This window comes from Ambystoma mexicanum, chromosome 6p (assembly GCF_040938575.1).
Source record: "Ambystoma mexicanum isolate Mex_15411 chromosome 6p, UKY_AmexF1_1, whole genome shotgun sequence".
Lineage (NCBI taxonomy): Eukaryota > Metazoa > Chordata > Amphibia > Caudata > Ambystomatidae > Ambystoma > Ambystoma mexicanum.
In genome coordinates, this window is record NC_090935.1 from 1,422,064,110 (window position 1) to 1,422,082,887 (window position 18,778).

Genomic DNA, 18,778 nt, shown 5'->3' on the forward strand with positions numbered 1-18,778 from the left:
GTTGCAAGACGCCATACGAACTGTTCAACCCAGGAAGTTTCTGGCGTCTATGGATGACGAGGATGCATACTTTCACATCCCTATGCACCCCAGGCATCTAAAATTTCTAAGGTTCATGGTCGGAGACAGACATTACCAGTTTTGGGTTCTCCACTGTGGCCTAAAGTCGGCTCCCAGGACTTTCACCAACTGTCTAGCTCCGGTGGCGGCTTACCTCTGCAAACACGGATACCACGTGTATCCGTACCTGGACGACTGGTTGGTCAGGGGGGGCGACTTGTCAGCGGACGTCTGAGTCGCTCAACGCAGCTATGCTTTTGCAGCGTCTGGGCTTTGCAGTCAACTTCAGCAAATCCTTTGACGCCCTCAAAGGATTTGGTTTTTCTGGGGGCTCATTTCCAGACTGCCCTCAATCAAGTCAAGGAAAGAGAAGCTGTTGTCCCTGGCGGGCTCGTTTTTACCAGGGACGTCGGTCAGGGTCCGTCTCTCCTCCGCACCATGTCGTCCTGCATCATGCTTATTTTCATGTACCCGGCACAGGAGATTCTCACTTCCAGGTGGTCACAGGTCCACAGCTCCTGGTCTGACAGGGTTCTTATTTCTAGGGCTCTGGCAGACGCCCTATGGTGGTGGTGGACTCATCCCGGCAACATCGAACAGGGCATGCCCTTGGTGGAACCAGATTTTCGGTACAAGATTGTGACCGATGCCTCACAGGCCGGATGGGTTGCTCACCTGGACCACTTCCACGTCAATGGCTTGTGGTCCCCCACAGAGGTTTCTCTACATATTAACATTCTGGAATTGAGGGCGGTACACTAGGCGGTCAAATTTTCTTCCCCTCATCCAGGACTCAGTGGTAAGGATTCTCATCGACAACACCACGACTAGGTTTTATCTACGTAAACAGGGGCACACATTCACGCCTCCTTTCCCAGGAAGCTCAGGCCATCTGTCACTGGACCATACAACACAGGGTTCGGATCCTGGCTTTCTACCTGCCAGAATTCAAAACATTTGCTCAGATGCACAAATGGCAACTGAAGGACGACCAGGTGGCAAGGATATTCGAGAAATGGGCACACCCCCGCTGGACGTCTTCGCCAGCCCTGAGAACACGCAGTGCCTTTGCTTCGTCAGCAGAGTTCCTCATCCGGACTCCAGGGGGGACTCGTTCTTTTTTCTGTGGACGGGGCTGTTCGACTACGCATAAGGAAAACGAAAACGATTCAGATGATTTGCAAGGTTCCATGCAAGATCATCCTGGTGGCCCAGTTCTGGCCAAGGCAGACCTGGTTCTTAGACCTCCTTCACCTGGGTAGGGACGACCCTCTTCACCTGGGTTCACAGCCGGATCTTCTCTCTCAGAACAAGGGGATGTTGTGGCATCATAACCCGGGCTCGCTCAACCTGGCAACATGGCTCCTGACCAGTCCGAGTTCGGAAACATAAATATTCCTCAAGAATGTCACTGCATTTTGGCTGCGGCAAGGGCACGGTCTATCAACGCATCATACGCCCGTAAGTGGAAGAGTTTCTGTATCTAGTGTCAGCAACCTGATCTGCAGCCATTGCAGGTTTCACCTCAGCAACTCCTTCCTTACCTTCTGCTGTTGACTAAGGAGGGTCTGGCATTGTCATCTATCAAGGTCCACACCGAAGCGCAGCTCTACACCTCTGTTCAGTTATAGATTGATTAGGCATTTCCTCAGGGGCCTGTTCAGGACTTTCCCCCTGAAGAAAAAGCTGTCTCCGGTCTATAGTCTCAACCTGGTGCTAGCAGCCCTCTTGAAGCCACAGTTTTAACCTCTGTCAATGGCTGCCTTAAAATGTCTCACGTGGAAGGTCTTGTTTCTGGTGGCCATTACATCTTCCAGGCGGGTATCGGAACTGTAGGCTCTGGTCATTGATCCTCCCTACCTGCGCTTCATGAAAGACCAGGTTCTTCTCTCTACGAATCCCCACTTTATTCCAAAGATCACGTCGGATTTTCACAAGTACGCTACCATAGCCTTACCAACCTTTTTTCCTAAGGCATCAAATCCAGGGGAGAAAGCTTTGCATTCCCTGTATGTCAAGAGGGCTTTGAAGTACTATCTGGACCGTACTAAGTCATACAGAGCATCTAAGCAACTCTTTGTGCGGCTCCTCCAACAAGGGGAAGCCGATTTCTAAACGAGGCATCTTGCGCTGGGTGGCGTCTACTATATCGTTCTGCCACGATAAAGCCAACAAACCTTTACAGTCAACTCCCAGAGCTCACTCTACAAGGTCCACGGCATCTTCGGCGGCTCTTTTGGCGGGCATACCGCTCAGTGACATTTTCCAGGCCGTGACGTGGGAAGTACCACACACGTTCACCAGACACTGTCTGAATCAGCAGCATGCTGAGGACATGCAGGTGGAAAGAGCTGTGCTTCAACGCCTGTTCCAGTAAGGTAAGCCCCGCAGCTTCCGGGGTTCTGGATCTAATCAGCTTTTCTTGTCTGTGATAACTGAAAGTGATGTTTTTCTGTTGTGGTTTATATTGCCTTACGCCTCTATTCTGTTTGCCTGTTATACACCTCCAAGTTCTCTTACTGCTACAGAGTCCATTTACAGCATGTAAATCCATGAAAGATCCAATGCTGGAGAAGGGAGTAGTTTCTTACCTGTAACTCCATTTCTACAGCGTTGGTATCTTACATGGATTCACATGCGCCCTCCTGCCTGCCCCTTCAGGCATACACCCTCTTAAGGCATCCTCTGTTTTTGGAGAGGTTAAAATCTGAAGGGAAGCCTTGGGGGCGGGGCTATATACTGGACGTCCCATTGGTGCTGCCTAAAGCACCCATAGCAATGTTGATAGGACACTCAAGGTGTTAGTTTTCCATAGGAAAACTATTCTATTAAAGCTATCGAGGTTTCCCAGCCTGACAGGCAATATTCACAGCATGTGAATCCATGAAAGATACCAACGCTGGAGAAATGGAGTTACAGGTAAGAAACTACTCCCTTCTTCCAGACCCAAGGCGAACACAGGGGCAGGATACCCGACCTAGGTTAGATCACCAAAGGTCGGGTGGAGCGGAGATAGGAGAAAAAAGAACTTGTTCCCAATGTTACCGTTTAGAGGCTTGGGGGGTGCAGGCACAGGTATGAGTACTTATTCCCCCCCATCCCCCGACTCAGATTTTCCCAGATGTTGTGATGGATATCTGTGGGTCGTTGGGGGGGGGGGGGGGGGGGGGCCCTCTGTCTTCTGCCCTATGTTACCGTGAGAGGTGCCCTGTGGTTGCAGGTTCGAGGATTCTTTCAGCCGGGTGACACTGCAAAATGCAATCCCTGTCGACAAAAAAAATACAGAATCCAATGATGCAGACCTCTTCAGGACACCTAACTGGATCGAGGAAGGAGAGTTCCAGCAACAATCACAGTTTGCAGGTGATGACGGGCATCCTTCCAGTCACTGTCACATAAGCTGCTCCATGAAAGGTTTCCTTGAGGGGATAGGAAGCTGGAATCTAGAGAGAAGGTGACTTGTGGCACAAGCAGGCGACCACTAGCTTGAATGCTAAATTGAGACTGTTCTGATGAGGTAGCCCACTAGAGAGCTGGGCAGACCAGGGACACTTCTGAAGGCTATGTAGGGCTGGATACTCTCTTAAGGCGTTGAGGCTAGTTGGTCATACTAGTCCAAGGGCTGAAGCACGGCTCTGGGTCTTTACAGATAAGGCAAAGTAGCAGGGCTTCACCGTGCCGGACACTGGAGAGGATGCTGGCCCACTTCAGGACACTTCTTCGGGTCATCAATGGTCTGCTCTTCGAGTGATTCTTGGCTCCAACGTAGATCTCGGGAATAGCTCCAAAAGTCCTCCTCTTATCCAAAATCCAAGCTTGAAGCAAGTCCAAGCCCACCAATGGTAAGTATCTGCGCCATTTGCATAGTCAGTAGTTGTCCAATCACTACTGGTTTCACATCTGCCCCATTAGCAGACTTTCTGGGAGCAATGATATGGCCTGGGACTAGGGTTATGGGGAGTTTTCCCAAAGTCCTACTTGGAGTTAGCTATCCCAGTGTTTTGAAGCTCCCCAACACTTTGTAGCAGTCTGTACTACTGCTGGAACCTTGGTAGAGTGGCAAAGCAGTCAGGCTTATCTTAAAAGGAAGATGTGAGGTGTAGGTACGTACACTGAACCCAATTAGTAAGGCACATTAAAGAAACACTTGTGGAAGCACCGTTTAAGCACCCGCTTCGCCTCTTAGCCGCAAAGCTGCAGGGCTGCAGACATACTCTGTTTTTCTTTTTGTTTTTTTTTTCCTCTCAGCCAATCTGCTCAGCGTAGGTACTAAGGCTAGTGATTTTGCTTTGCTCTGGCCACTCTTTCCTGCCATTCACTGGAGACTACCTTTTCGGCCTGCTCTTTAAAAACTGATATGCCTGCCATACCCACATTGTGCTTGCCGACTACAAGTAGCGCTGCAATAACTCCCCAGATCTTTCACTCTGCCATTTCCATTACTCCGGTTGTCCCCACGCAACTTCACGACCAAACCAGCATTTTGAAACCGGCACTTCCTACACAAGTGAGCTTGGCGAGTTTGGCCTCCAATGTTCCTGTGAGACACCTGTTTCGGATTTGCCAAACCTTCCGAAAACCCCCAGTTTTCACATCGCACAACCAATTTGTAAACAACTTGTGACCTCTCGTGAACCTGAACGGACCCATCCACTAGCCATTTCGGATGACACAATATTAAATTCGGTCAAGGGCCAGAGCATGCCCCCTATATCAGGCTGCCATCTATCTCCTTTCCAGTGTTGAGCCATGATTTGTCTGTTATTTCCATCCATGCCAGTCACTGTGAATCTCCTTTATCGAGCATAGATCAGAGAGACTCCCATATCTCACATTCAATAGCATTAAATTCAACCTTGGCGGAGGTGCATTCCATGTTTCAATCTTTTGCACATCCTACTCCACGACCTCACAAACTGGCCTTCGACGCATGTCCCTCAAACTATACAGCCCTGCTACAACCTGCTCTGGTCGCAATCAACACTACAATCCTGAGCTTAGTCAAATTGTTTGAGACTTTGGATGCTAGGCTAACCAGGCAGTCATGTCAATTCACTGACCTAGTTAAATGGTTAAATGACAACTGTGTAACATTAAAGAACCATGATGAACAAGCCAAACTGCTCCCTAAAGACCTAGAAGCCTCCGTTTTTCGCAGTGGGCGAATCTAACACCCATGAGGACACGAGGGGGGCAGACGCGTTCAGACATTGCCAATTAGATCAAGCTCTCAATTACCAGCTATTGCTTGATTAATTCAACCTATTGACTGTTCACCTGGCCAAAGAGCCAGACCCACTGCTGATGACACTTGGACCTCTTCTGACTCTCAGCTCTTATTTACTGTTCCCACATCCAAGAGCGTTAGTGTGCCTTCAGTGCCACAAGAACCCCTGGTAGTGGGCTTGGCAAAATCAACAAATTCAAACCTATGCTAAGCCATACTATTTCTCAATGCAACAGCGCTTCAACTTCAACCTGTATTGCCTTGCCACCCAGACCTACTAGTTCTGTATTGAGTATGAATTCAGCCACTGTAGTCACCTCACTCTCCCCTTAATGACGTAGTTCATATTATTGAACAAAAAGAGATTTCACAAAAAACAGCTTCAGACAATGTAGCCAAGAAAAGTGTGAAGTTTTCCGACATGCACTCCTCTGCCTTGGATGATATACAAAATGAGGAAATTCGGGCAGACCTGAAAAAGATGGTCGATACATATTTAACAGCCCGATTGCCTCGTCCAAACAACCAGGTACAGGGCGTTTGCACACAAGCTGTGCACACCGATTGCTCACGTCTGGTGACGACTGCAAATCCATCAACAGTTGAGCGGGACACAGCTAAACAAATTGAAGCCCCATTTCAGCCTGTTAATCAAATGTGCAACAAGAACTTATATCTTGAACCCCAACAGGTCATAAGGCCAATTCAGGACATATCTTGCAGTCAGCACCTAGCAACATCTTTTCAGACAATGAAACCATCCATTTGCACAGATCAAGAGTCAATGAGATGGGCTTCTCATAAGCCTCCCATGCCTTCCTTATCAAAAACAGCAGATCAGTTGAAACCATTTTTTCACTTTAATTTTGAAATGTCGTGAAGACGGATTCCCAAGCTATGTTCTTAATGGGCGTAGTATCTTGAACATCTTCAGTGATGTGGTAGCTCTTGAGGATGTTCGATCAAGAGACATTGAACAAATTGAATTTATAGCGGAATAATCATGTTCTATAGTTAGACTTTGGATTCCAACTGGGGTGGTTAAATCTGGCAATCAAAGATGCAGCTATTTGAAATGGAATTCTTGCTTACGCAAGACCCCGCGTGATATGTTGAAAGGCCACAAATTGAGAATCATAGGCCTAACATATATTTGGGCGCTCAGGATTCAAGTGGCTGCAACTACAGGGTGCCCTCTCATCTCTCAAATTAACCATCAACTCAACAGGTAAAATTGCCCCTGAAAATCTTGAGCTGGAATACTCGAGGGCACTCCCATCTACAGCTCTCTAGTAAACCGCTACCTCACATTCACCATATTATAGCGTTGCAGGAGACATGGTTTGTCTCTCCTCCCGTCTGGAATGGCTATGATTCTGTCCTGCTCCCTGCAATTCCAAGCAAGGGTCGAGCTTCCTCAGGCCTTGTGGTGGCTGTCAATACCGGTCTGGCTATAACTATTGTCCCATGGGCTTCAATCAGTGCTTATATCCAGTTGGTAAAGATATCCATCAAAGACCATACCCTAGCTGTGGTCAACCTATATAGAAATGTAGCAGGCTTGTCTGATGAGGCTTTTTATAGTGGATTCGCAAAAATACTTGAGCTAATCCATATGCATGGACAGAGCACAAATACCATGATATTGGGTGATTTGGATTTAGACTATTGGAATCCCAACCGTACAACAAAAGATGTGGGTAGATGGATCTCATTTATGAAAGCTCATAACTTTCATATGGTAAAGGGGTCTGTGAAGGGAGATATCCCAGCCCAGCACACCTGGCACAGGGGTATCTCCACTAGTACAATTGATTATATCTATGTCGACGCTTCACTGTTTCAAAATGTGACTAAGCTGAGTGTTAATGACCACAAACCGTGATCATAGGACTCTTTCATTAGAAATTGCCTGGGACTTAGCCCAGACAGTGGGCCTTTGATGAAGCAAATGCTCATCATCAATACGTCTAGAAACAGACTTCGATGGAATCCAACAACTTGTTGACTTTCCCAGTACAATATACTGATTTCTTATATCCTTTTACTAATACCATCATTAGACCATCTAATAATGGCATTAGACACAAGCACTCTTTTGATGTAGAGATTAAACTAAAACGTGCAGAATATAGACGTACAAAGAGATTCTAGTTTTGAATTTACAGATATGTTGCCAGGATTTGAAAACTGCTAAATGCCATTATAAAAACTGGCTACGTAGTAGGAAATCTCTAATGTTCCAGCAAGACAGTGAAATGATGGCTCTTGCAATGTCGAGCAAAAATTCGACCCAAATGTGGCAGTTACTGTCGAACCATAAACAGAATACACAAGCAGACGCCCAAATCAACGGTGTCCTAGAACATCAATGGGTAAAGAATTTCTCTGATTTATATGCCGGTAAGTACTTTGACAAACTAAAACATGTACAAAAGTCCGTAGGCCGATGGAGCGTTACCTACTTAGTTACAATTCTTCTAGAGTTTATCATGAAATCCAGCTCTTCATGCGCAGCAGGGCCAGATGGCCTCTATAATCTGATGTTTAAAGCAAACCCACATGAATGGGCACTGATTCTCGACAAGATTTATCGCCAGGTGTTAAGATCACGCATGGTCCCAGCATCGTGGAAAATCTCTACCATAATTCCAATCTTTAAAAAGGGCGACCAGAGTCTTCCCCAGAACTATCACCCAGTAGCCTCAGTGAATGCACCAGGCAAAATATTCCCAAAATTGATCTTAGGAGATTTTAATGCCTGGACACACAAACATCAGTTGCATGACCCTCATCAGACAGGGTTTGATGCTGGCATGGTCACGAACATCAATTTACTATGTCTTAATGCCATCAAAGCCCAATGTCAGTCGACAAAACAGCCCGTTTTTTTTGCTTTCATAGATCTCCATGCTGCATTCGGCTCCCTATCCCGTGTTATCTTGATGGCGAAATTGGCCCGAGATCAGTGCCCTCCGACCATAAGCGATATCATCTATGCCCTACACTCCAACACATCTGTCAATATAAGATTGACACTATACAAAATCAACTTAATGTTAACACCACCAAAACTCAAGTAGTGATGTATTCACCCCAAAGCCATGACAACAAAGCTTTCATTTGGTCCATTAATCAAATTAAGCTATCTGTCGTCCCTCAGTATACATACCTAGGTTGAACCTTCGAAGGTCACATTCATGCCAACGGACAGATTGAACGAGCCAAAGCTAAATTAGTCACTGCTATCTCACAAGCCAAACTCCTCATGTTTAAGTATGGCAAATTTTCAATTAAACCAGCATGGCATTTCTGGATCATGAAAGTGGTCCCAACTTAATTGTATGGCCTGGAAACACTACCTGTAAATCTTCCTTTTGCGTTTGCGCAATGGGAAGCTAGATTTTGGAGAGAGACTTTAAATCTCCCACAAAGCACTCCTGCTGCTTGGCTAAGATTCGAACTAGGACTGGTTTCTTTCCAAGCACTTTACAACTGGTGCATTACTGCATTATTCAGGAAATGTCTAGTGTCTACAGACTCTATGGTTATTTTAAAAACTTTAACCCATTACATATTTTCTGTTAAGCACACTTTTGTAGTAGCATGGACTCAGAAAGTATATCAAATATTGGCTAATGCAGAAGTTTCTATTGAAATACTTCTCACTAACCCTGATAAAGCAAAATCCAAAAATGAGATAGATTGGATTAACACAAGGGAATTATGTCTCCAAAATAGGGACGCTGATGTGCATAGATTTCCTCCGAAAAAAGTTTGTACTTTACCGCCTTATCTGGTGAGAATACCTACTCCAAAATATCGTGCAGGCATATTACGGCTGCGCTTCAATTTATGGATTACAAAAGACCTCAGGCCAAACATAAACAGCTGCAAGCCGCATTGAACTTTTGTCGCTTTTGTTTGAAACATGAGGTTCCGGAAACTTTATTTCATTTGATCAGAGTGTGCTGCATTGATGAACCTTAGAATCATTCATTTTGCAAGACACTGTAAATTCCTAGGACAACTGGAAATTGACCAATGTTGGTCCACCATCTTGAGTTCTTGGTACACACCAATTCAACTTGCAACAATTAAATTTTTGCAGAGCTTGCATTTAGACACATTGGGGGACCACTAACATCAAGATCCCTTGATCTGCAAGTTTCATTTCAAATGCAACCGAAGTGGAGTAGAATGTTATTATTCTTTTATGATGTTTGGTGCTTTGCAATATGTATTTTTATTGTCATTTTCACTTATTGCTCTTTTTTCTTGAATTGTTAAACTTATTCATGTACAATGAATTAATATTATGTTTTGTATAAAATTTTGAAAGGTTGATTTAATTCAGCTGAAACAAATTAAAAAATAAAGAAACACTTGCACATAAATGTATAATAAAATATAGATTTTTTTATATTTACACAAGAGTCACTGTTGAATACTTGGCACAATAAACCAACACATATAGATTCCTCCTGCATGGGCTCTGGCATGGATTCACATGCTTGTGAATATTCCCTGTCGTCAGGCCGGGAATCCTCAGTAAGAAAAGAAAAGCAGTATTGCTTTAAAAGCTTGAATACTGCCTTTTGCCTGATGTCCAATCACTGCACCCATCAAATGACGGTCGTTTCCCTGAGCCCCGCCCCCGGCGGCCAGCTTCCGAGTTTTACTGCATGTTTCTGTGCTGGGAGTCCTAGAGTTTTGCACTCTGAGCTTTTTTCGATAAAGTTCAATTTTTTCGACAGAAAATTACGTTTTGTTTGTGAAATTTCAAAGAATTCTGGCGACTAGACGGCTCCAGCAACGGGGCTCCATTGCCAGTCAAGTTTCGAAGTCTACACAATGTGTCAAGTGAAAAGGCCTACTGAGGCTTACTTCGTGCCTCACCATGTCGGAAAAAGGCAGGAGAAGTCTCTTTAGGCTCTGCTCCCGGTGTGGCTTGCAGAACATCTATGTGGAGGACAAGCACTTTAGATGTCTCTACTGTCTGCATCCCAACCATGAAGAGGACCGATGCAACATCTGTTGAAGTTTTTCGGCCAAAACCAAGAGGGACTGCTACTGACGGTTGGTGGCGTGGTTGAAAGAGGACGGGGCCATGGCTTGGCCTGCGGGCGCGCTCAGGCGAAACCCAGATCGGGGCCTCACTCTAGAGCGTTCTCCACCTGGTAAGAGATCCAGATCGGCAGCGGAGGTACCCCCTAGAGGGCTTCAGTAAAGCCAAGCACCAGGGTGTTGGTCTGGGTAGAGACACTGCTGATGCAAGTTCTAGTACAGGGAACACGCTCTCTGTCGCCTTGGCTGTCTACGATGAGCTTGCCGGTGCTGGCACAAAGTCCTCGAAGCATAGTGGTTTGTCACGGGAGAAATCGAAGACGCACTCCCGAAAGGAACCCTCTTGAAACCCTCGGCAACGCCCACTCCTATGGCTTCGTCATAGACTATGAGACAGTCTTTCGTCAAAGGCCACCTCGGTGGAGGCTGCTTCGTTGACGGCCACCTCGTCGACTAGCGAGGAAAAGTTGCTGGCAAAACCTGCGGCAAGGGTTTTGCTGCCACCAAGATCCCCGACTATGCCTTTTGACAGCCACTACCCAGTCATTAAATGAATAAACTCATTAATAATAATAAACAAATAAAATAAATTGAATAAAGTCAATATAAATGAATAAATAAAATAAAGGTGCTAGTCATGTCTGTAGCCCTGAGGGAAGTGGCTAGACCAGGAGATCAGTACGCCTTTGGCCATTTATACTAGCACTGGTGACGAAATACAGCATGATTGCTTGCATGCAGGTGGCTACAACCCTATAGGCGTGGATTCGCCAGGGCATACAAGCCTGTTGACGCACACCAGCATTCCTCCAGCGGTTCCTCCGCAAGTTCCAAGAGATGTCCCAGGAAATCATTACAATGCTCAGTTCTCTGGTCTCAGAGATAGAGCATCGGCTACCACCCATAGCTGGCCCGTCGGGGAGTGGCCCTAGGTACAGCCCTCCACACAGGCATTGCTCGGCTAACCCGAGGCGACCACCATCACCACCGTCTGTTCCAACACTGCCAGGCGATGCGCTGCACACTGATGTGGCAACGAACATGGACACTGGCACAACGGACACAGATGACTTTGATTACTTTGTTGCAGCCGATGGGGAATATGAGAGAAAATGAGCAAGGTCATAGGGTACCTGGCTGATGAACGAGAAAAGAACCCACTCTTATCGGGGTATCAATGACTCCTAACACAGATGAATCAGGACAGAATAAAGTACTACAGTTGTAATTTAATGAAACTGTAGTATGGGTTGATAAATACACTTGACTGGGTTTTACACAAGATACAAAAGTATTTACACATATATGGTATAATAACCAATTTGGTACAGAGCAAATGCTGAATATTTGCAGTGTCTTAACAATGCATACACATCCACTGAATAACCCTTGGGAAGGATGCCAGTGGATTTAGTGAAGTGATAATGTGTGGTAATCAGCAAAAGCACATCTGAGCAATGTAGAGTTGAACAAGGACAACAAAGAATAATATAACGGTCTACATGACTGTGTTTCTGCCAGAAGGTGAGCAAGATTAAGCTCTGATGGTATGGCCTTCATCAGGACAGGATATTCCAACACGGAAAGTTTCTTGTGGAGTCTGTAGAGATAAACAGACGGGGTGTATTAGGAGTGGGCACTACACGTAAGTATCTAGCACAGGTATGGTTATCAGTACAAAGAGCCGGTGCTTACCGGGACTTCGGAGCGCTGAGGATCAGCTAGGGGCAGTGTCATGAGTACACTGTACGATTTACGAAATCCTGTGAACGGCCATTCCTGTAGAGAAAGGGATGACAATGGGGCCGTGAGAGTCCGCATTGGGATGAAGTACAAGAAGATGTTTATGATAGTAAGAGCAGGGCTTACCTTACTCAAGCCTGTAACTGGCCAGGAATGGGTGAGGCAGGCTGGCGTGTTGAATACGCAACACACACCGCAGGCTAAGAGGCTGCGGAAAAAGAAGCACCAGGGGCTCAGTAAGCGCGCCAAGGGTGCAAATGAAATGTGCGAGTAGCACCACTGGGGGGGGGGGAGGGTGTGAGGCGTCCCAACCAGGCGTCTAATTATTTGTGTGAGCAAACCGGCTGTGGAATACACAGACCGCAACCAGCTTGAATATTGGGGCGCGTTTGGTGGAACCCACATCTATAGGTGATTCGTGATGAGCAGTGGTATCACAATGGTGACAAAAGGATACAGCAAGTGATAGTGCTGCCCGGGTGAAGTGGGCATGCACTCGCATCGAGGGTGAGGAGCCTAGCAGTGCTAGAGTCATAGGTACTCACCGGTGGTGTCAGAAGGGAATGGCTGCAGTACGAGCTGTCGGCGTCCGCGGTCACTGGCTGTGTGCGGCGAATGAAAGCACGCCGCCGGGATGAAATAGTGCCGGGTGGCCATGTTGTGGTGCACGAAAGAGAGGTGTCTATTAACGTGCCTGCATGCTAGTAGCGGCGGGGTGCCCTGTCTTGCTAAGGGGTGACGGATGACCGACCCCCTTGGAGAAATGGGATATGCCGCCTGCGGGGCTGCTGGGGGTAAATGACAAATGTGTGGACCTGCCGGAAGACGGGCGCGCGGAGGGCGCCTCATAACAGGTCAAGGTCCAAAGGCGGTGGAAAGGCTGCATATTGGTAGGACAGAATGCATGGAATGGTGTGTGGACAACACTTAGTAATGTGCACCATAGAGAGTGTGTGTGGTTAAAGGTACACGGAAAAAAAAACCCAATGGTGGTGGAGCATACAAAATTGGCAAATTTGGAATTACACAGGCATACATCATAATCGATTTCAACGCCCTATAAGTGGGTGTATTGGCAAAATAATTATTAGATTTCACCCTACAACAAAGTTGGCTGAGGTACAACCACAAAATGCATTTAGTGATGATCACAGTAAGAAGTGCATTGCATTGCGTGCTATACTACTGCTTATGCCACGTGGCTTGAGTTCATTGTGGCTTGAGTCCTATTGTAGCTGACACAGGAGAGGACAAACCTGGGCGTGGCATAGTGGCTTAACACGGCCTAAGGGCCACACAGAGATGAAGTGGAATAGCGAAATTAGAGGAAATGTTTCCACTCAACACAGATGTTGAGGCCTTCTTGGACAGAGTTTAGTCTGTGTACCCATTTTTGTTCTAGGCGGGTTAGAACTCTGTCGATGTCTCCTCCTCTGGTTGTGGCGGTTACTTTCTGAATCACCAGCCATTTCAGGTCCACGTTGGTGTGTTTTTTTTGTGAGGAAATGATCCACAAGAGGTTTATCGGGGACTTTGTTTTTGATGCAAGAGCGATGCTCACAAATTCTGGTTTTCACTGGTTGCATGGTTTTACCCACGTAGGTTAGTCCGCAGGGGCAGGTAATAACATAAGTGACCTGCTTTGTGTTGCAGTTGGTGTGATCTTGTAGGGTCCAATTGAAATTATTATGGTGGAAAGTTTTGGTAGTTTCTGTGAATTGACAGACTGTACATTTGCCGCACCTGTAATGTCCTTGCACCGGAGGCAGATTCCACAGGGTGTTGGTGGACTTGGTACATTCAATAAAGGTGTGTACAAGGGATTCTCTGATGTTCTGATTTTTCTTAAATGCAAATAAGGGTACTTTGTGTAGTGAGCCTTCGTTTTTGATGATTGGCCAGTGTGGTTTAATGGTTTTCTTTATGAGGACGCTCAGTGGGCTGAAAGTAGTGACATACCAATCTGTCCAGTTCCTTTTTGGGTGTTTTCGTGAGACAAATGGCGCGGTCAGTGTTGGATGCCTGCTTTTTGGCGTTTTTGATGGCTTTTTTTGGGTATCCTCTGTCGGTGAGTCTAGCTTGGGGGTCCGTGGCATGTTTGTCAAAGGTGGTCCGTTGGGTACAATTTCTTCTGATGCGTAAGAATTGTCCATAGGGTAAGTTATATTTCATGCTCCCAGGATGGTAACTGCCAAAGTGAAGCAGGGTGTTCCTGTCTGTGGCTTTACGGAACAATTCTGTGTGAAGTTGATTCCCAGACCTATAGATGTGAAGATCTAGAAAATCAATTGCTTGGAAATCCCAGTGGATGGTAAATTTGATGTGTTGATTACATTGGTTTAACCAACCATGGAAGGCGATGAGGTCTTCAGACTCGCCTTTACAGATTAGTAGGACGTCAATGTATCTCTTCCAGAGGATGATATGCTGTTGATAGGGGTTGTTGGTGGACGAGATGTTTTCAGTTTCATAGTGAGCCATGTACAGGTTCGCTATATCGGGGGCCAACGTGGCGCCCATGCGGACACCTTTAGTTTGTATGTAGAGTTGGTCTTTGAACAGAAAGACGTTTTTTGTCATGGCCAGTCGGACACATTCCAAAATGAATTCAGTGGGTACAGCAGTGATGTTAGTTCTGGTGTCCAGGAAAAGTTTGAGTATTTCCAAACTTTCAAGTTGAGGTATTGATGTATATAATGATTCCACATCTAGGGTGGCAAGGATGTAGTCTGATTCCGTGTGGATCTCATTCAGCATGAGGATAGTGTCAGTACTATCCTTGAAGTATGACTCCATCTTGCAGACAAAGGGTTTGAGAAAAAAATCGGTGTAAACCGATAGAGGTTCAAGTATCGAGTCGCACGCGGAGACAATAGGTCTGCCGGGAAGATTGTCCATAGGGTTTTTGGACACCTTCAGTAATATATAGAAGGCTGGAATGCGAGGGTGGTTTTTGTTCGGGAAGCGATATTCCTCTTCGCAAATCCAGGATTCTTGAAGTGCGTGGTGAGTCAAGCTTGAGATTTCTTCCTGTAATTCTTTACTGGGATCTCTTTGTAACCGTGAGTGTGCATTGACGTCACTCAGTAACCGTAGACATTCTGTGTCATAGTTGGTGGTGTTGGAGATTACTATCCCTCCGCCCTTGTCGGCCGGCCTGATGGTAATGGCTGAGTTCTCTTTGAGCGAGGAGAGTGCCTTCCTTTCTTCTGGTAGGAGATTGTCTGGATAGTAGTTCTTTTGGGCAAGTCCTTTCCGTACAGCGTTGGTGATCATTTTCTCGTAGGTGTCAAATTCGCAGGGAATGGTATGCGGTGGAGGCATGACATTGGATTTGATTTTTAATCCAGTTGTGTTTTCTTTGTCATGTTGAGGGTTATTCGGTCCGGCGGTGGAGTGTTCTGGCACATATACTTCGAAAAAATATTTGAGACGAATGTTGCGAAAAAAGCGCTTTAGTTCGACCTCTGTGTTTGAAGGGTTGGGCCTTTGCTGCCGGGACGAAAGATAGTCCTTTTTCGAGGAGATTGGTCTCAGCGGTTGTCATTGTGTGGTCGGATAAGTTGAAGATGGGGATCCTCTCTGTTGTCCTTGGTTGTTGTACCACTGTCGGGTCCGCATTTGTTGGCCTTGTTGAGCTGGTCTCCGTTTCGGGCGTCCTCGTTGCATGCCTCTGTGAAAAAAAGGTTGCTGAGGGTATTGTTGTGGGTATTGTTGGTTTCCTGGGCCTCCACTGGTGCTGCCGCCACTGCTCGACGAACGTCCTGAAAAGGTCACACCGCAATTTCTTCTGTTGAATGGGCCTTGTTGTTGGATTTCTGTATAATAGTTCTCTCGAAGGTAGGGATAGGTCTTGTCTTCGGCGTAATTTTGCAGGTCTTTTTTGAATTTCTGTGCTTTTCTTTCAAGGGTGATGACCTTAAATGTATCGATTTCAATCTCAAGTTTTTCCAGTTTTAATTTGGCGTCTTTATGGTGGCGTCTTCTAGGAATTTCTTTTCAATTTCCATAAGTTCAGCCCCTTGCTTTTTACATTCCTCGTCGGCAGCCGATGGGGAGCCGGTAGTTGCAGATGGTACCTCCAGAGCTTCACCTCCAGATGAAGTCTGGTCATTCCATTCCATGATAGCGAGGGCTTCTGGCCTATTCTGGTACCAGATGAGAAGAGGAAGGCAGGTTTCCTCTACCAGAGACATGCCTCAACCAGGAAGACGATGGTATCTTTCCCGTTAATGGACGAGGTGTGCGAAGAGGGCCTGGCTCTAAGGGAGTCCCCAAGCTCCGCACCAGCGAAGTGTGTCTGGTTGGAGAACAAATACAGGGTGCCGGACTCGGCCCCCAAATGTCTCCACTTGCAGCCTTCCCCGTATTCAGTGGTTTCGGCCGCAGTGAGCAATCGGTGGGTGAATCCATCCTCCAAGTCTATGGACCAATCAGGGAAGAAGCTGGATGCATTGGGGAAAGCGCATCATTTATACTGCAGCATCAACTGTCAAGGCTGTCAACGCTCTAGCCATGCTGGCCCGGTATGATGGGGAGTTGTGGTTTAAACTAGGCCTGGACTTCTTGCCGGATGACATGAGGATGGAAGCACTGGCACTGTGTTAGGAGGGGGCGGTAGCCTCCAATCATGCCTTCACTGTGGCTATGGATGTTGCGGATTCCGGCTTCCACCAAATGGGAAATGGCGTAGCACTCCGGCGTCAAGTTTGGCTAAGGCTACCAATTTTAGGCCGTTTGTTCATGCCAAAGTAGTGGATATGCCTTTCGACTGCGATAATCCCTTTGGAAAGGTGGTGGATTAAACAATGCAGGCTATCAAAATGGACACAGACGGCAAGGTCCTTAGGAACCCTGCAGCAGCGCCGCTCCTCTTCCTCTCGGTCCTCCAGGAATATGTTTTGAAGATCTTCCAAGGGATACACCTCCACTTCCTACCATCAGCCTTCCTGCTCCAAAGCGCAGGAATCATACAGAGGCCGGTCCCAGGCCTTCAGTGGAGGCTCACAGTGCTGTTGGTGCCCGCAGAGAAAGCCGCAAGCAACCAAGCAGGCCTGACTTGGCTCAGATGCCAAGCCCCCACTTCCACACCCCGGTGGGAGGCCGTCTGTCAAATTTCCTCGATGCTTGGACAAACATCAACACAGACATTCTGCAAAAGGGGCACGCCCTGGAATTTGAACACAAATGCCCTCGTATTCCACCTGTAACCAGGAAGGAGCAACACACTGCCCAGCTGCTCCGGGAAGTACGATCCATACTAGCAAAGGGCACAATAGTACCTGTTCCGGTGTGACTCCGGGGCCCCAGAACCTACTCCAGATACTTTCTGGACCGAAAGAAGTCGGGGCGGGTTGGGCGACTTACAACAACTCAACAGTACCTAAGGTCCCAAAAGTTCAGACAGGATGGTCTCATTGCAGCATTTGCCTGGCCAACTGGTGGAAGGGGACTACATGACAACTCTCGATCTGGAAGATGCCTACTTCCACTCCCCTTTCGTCCAAAACATTGAAAGTTCCTTCGCTTTGTGGTTCTGGGGAATCCCTACCAGTTCAAGGCGCTGCCCTTCGGCCTCAAGTAAGCACCAAGGACGTTCACAAAGTGTTTGGCCCTAGTGGCATCACATCTACGTCTCAAGGGCATACACGTCTAGCCTTACCTAGACTGGCTCAAACGACTCTGGACCCCTCCCTGCCTTCTCACTCAGCTGGGAGGGGCAATTCCTGTACGTTTTTCCTCCGATACCCCTCCTGCTACGAGTCATCAACACTTTGAAGCGATGCCGCTGCAAGATGATACTCATCGCCCCAGCATGGCCCTGCCAGATATAGTACCCGGACCTGCTCCGCCTATCTGTGGCGCGGCCCTCATGTAAAGCTGTTCTTGCCAAGGCCACAGCGCCCTTTACTCTATCATACTACAGTCACAAATGGAAACCCTTCACAGTATGGTGCAGGACACAGGGCTTCACACCGCTTTGGGTCTCTGCTCCTCAGCTCTTGCCGTACCTGCTCTCGCTGGCCATGTCTTGTTTGGCCCACACCTCCATCAAAGTGCATCTGGCGGCCATTTCACGATACACCCGTTCACCTACAAAGCTTTCGTTATAGTCCCACAGACAGGTCTAGGAATTCATGAACGGTCTCTGTAGGTCTTTCCCTCCAGTAAAAGCTCCGGCCCCGGCGTTGGAGGTCAATGTTGTCCTCAAGAAGCTTATGGGACCTCCGTTTGAGCCTTTACATTGTGCTCCTCAAGTTTCTTTCATTGAAGGCTGTGTTCCTAGTAGCGATCAATTTGGCCAGGCAAATCGGAGAAATTCAGGCTCCTTGCTGCAATGCCCCTACTTATCTTTGCAACCTACTAGGGTGGTGTGCCACACTCACCCTGCCTTCATTGAGTTCCACCTCAACAAACCTTTAGTACTTCCAGTCTTCTTCCTGAATCCTGTTTCGTCTGTTGAACGGCCACTGCATACGCTTAACTTCGTGCGTGCATTGAACTTGGCCCAATCAAACAATTTCCGGAAGGCTTCTCAGCTTTTTGTTAACTTTGGTCCTCTGATTCAGGGGAAGGCTCTGTTCATGGCCTCCCTATCCAGGTGGCTCTCCGACTGCATCATGCACTGTCATCTGCCCGACAGACCCCTTCCTGGTTGGCCGAGAGCCCACTCCACCAGAG

At 47.1% G+C, this 18,778-nt stretch overlaps 1 protein-coding gene across 15 annotated transcripts in view; it reads left to right on the forward strand.

Annotated features, from left to right (window-relative positions):
- The window catches only part of SEC31A (SEC31 homolog A, COPII coat complex component), a 998,112-nt gene that overhangs the window by 423,796 nt on the left and 555,538 nt on the right, over nt 1–18,778 (forward strand). The window lies entirely within an intron of this gene.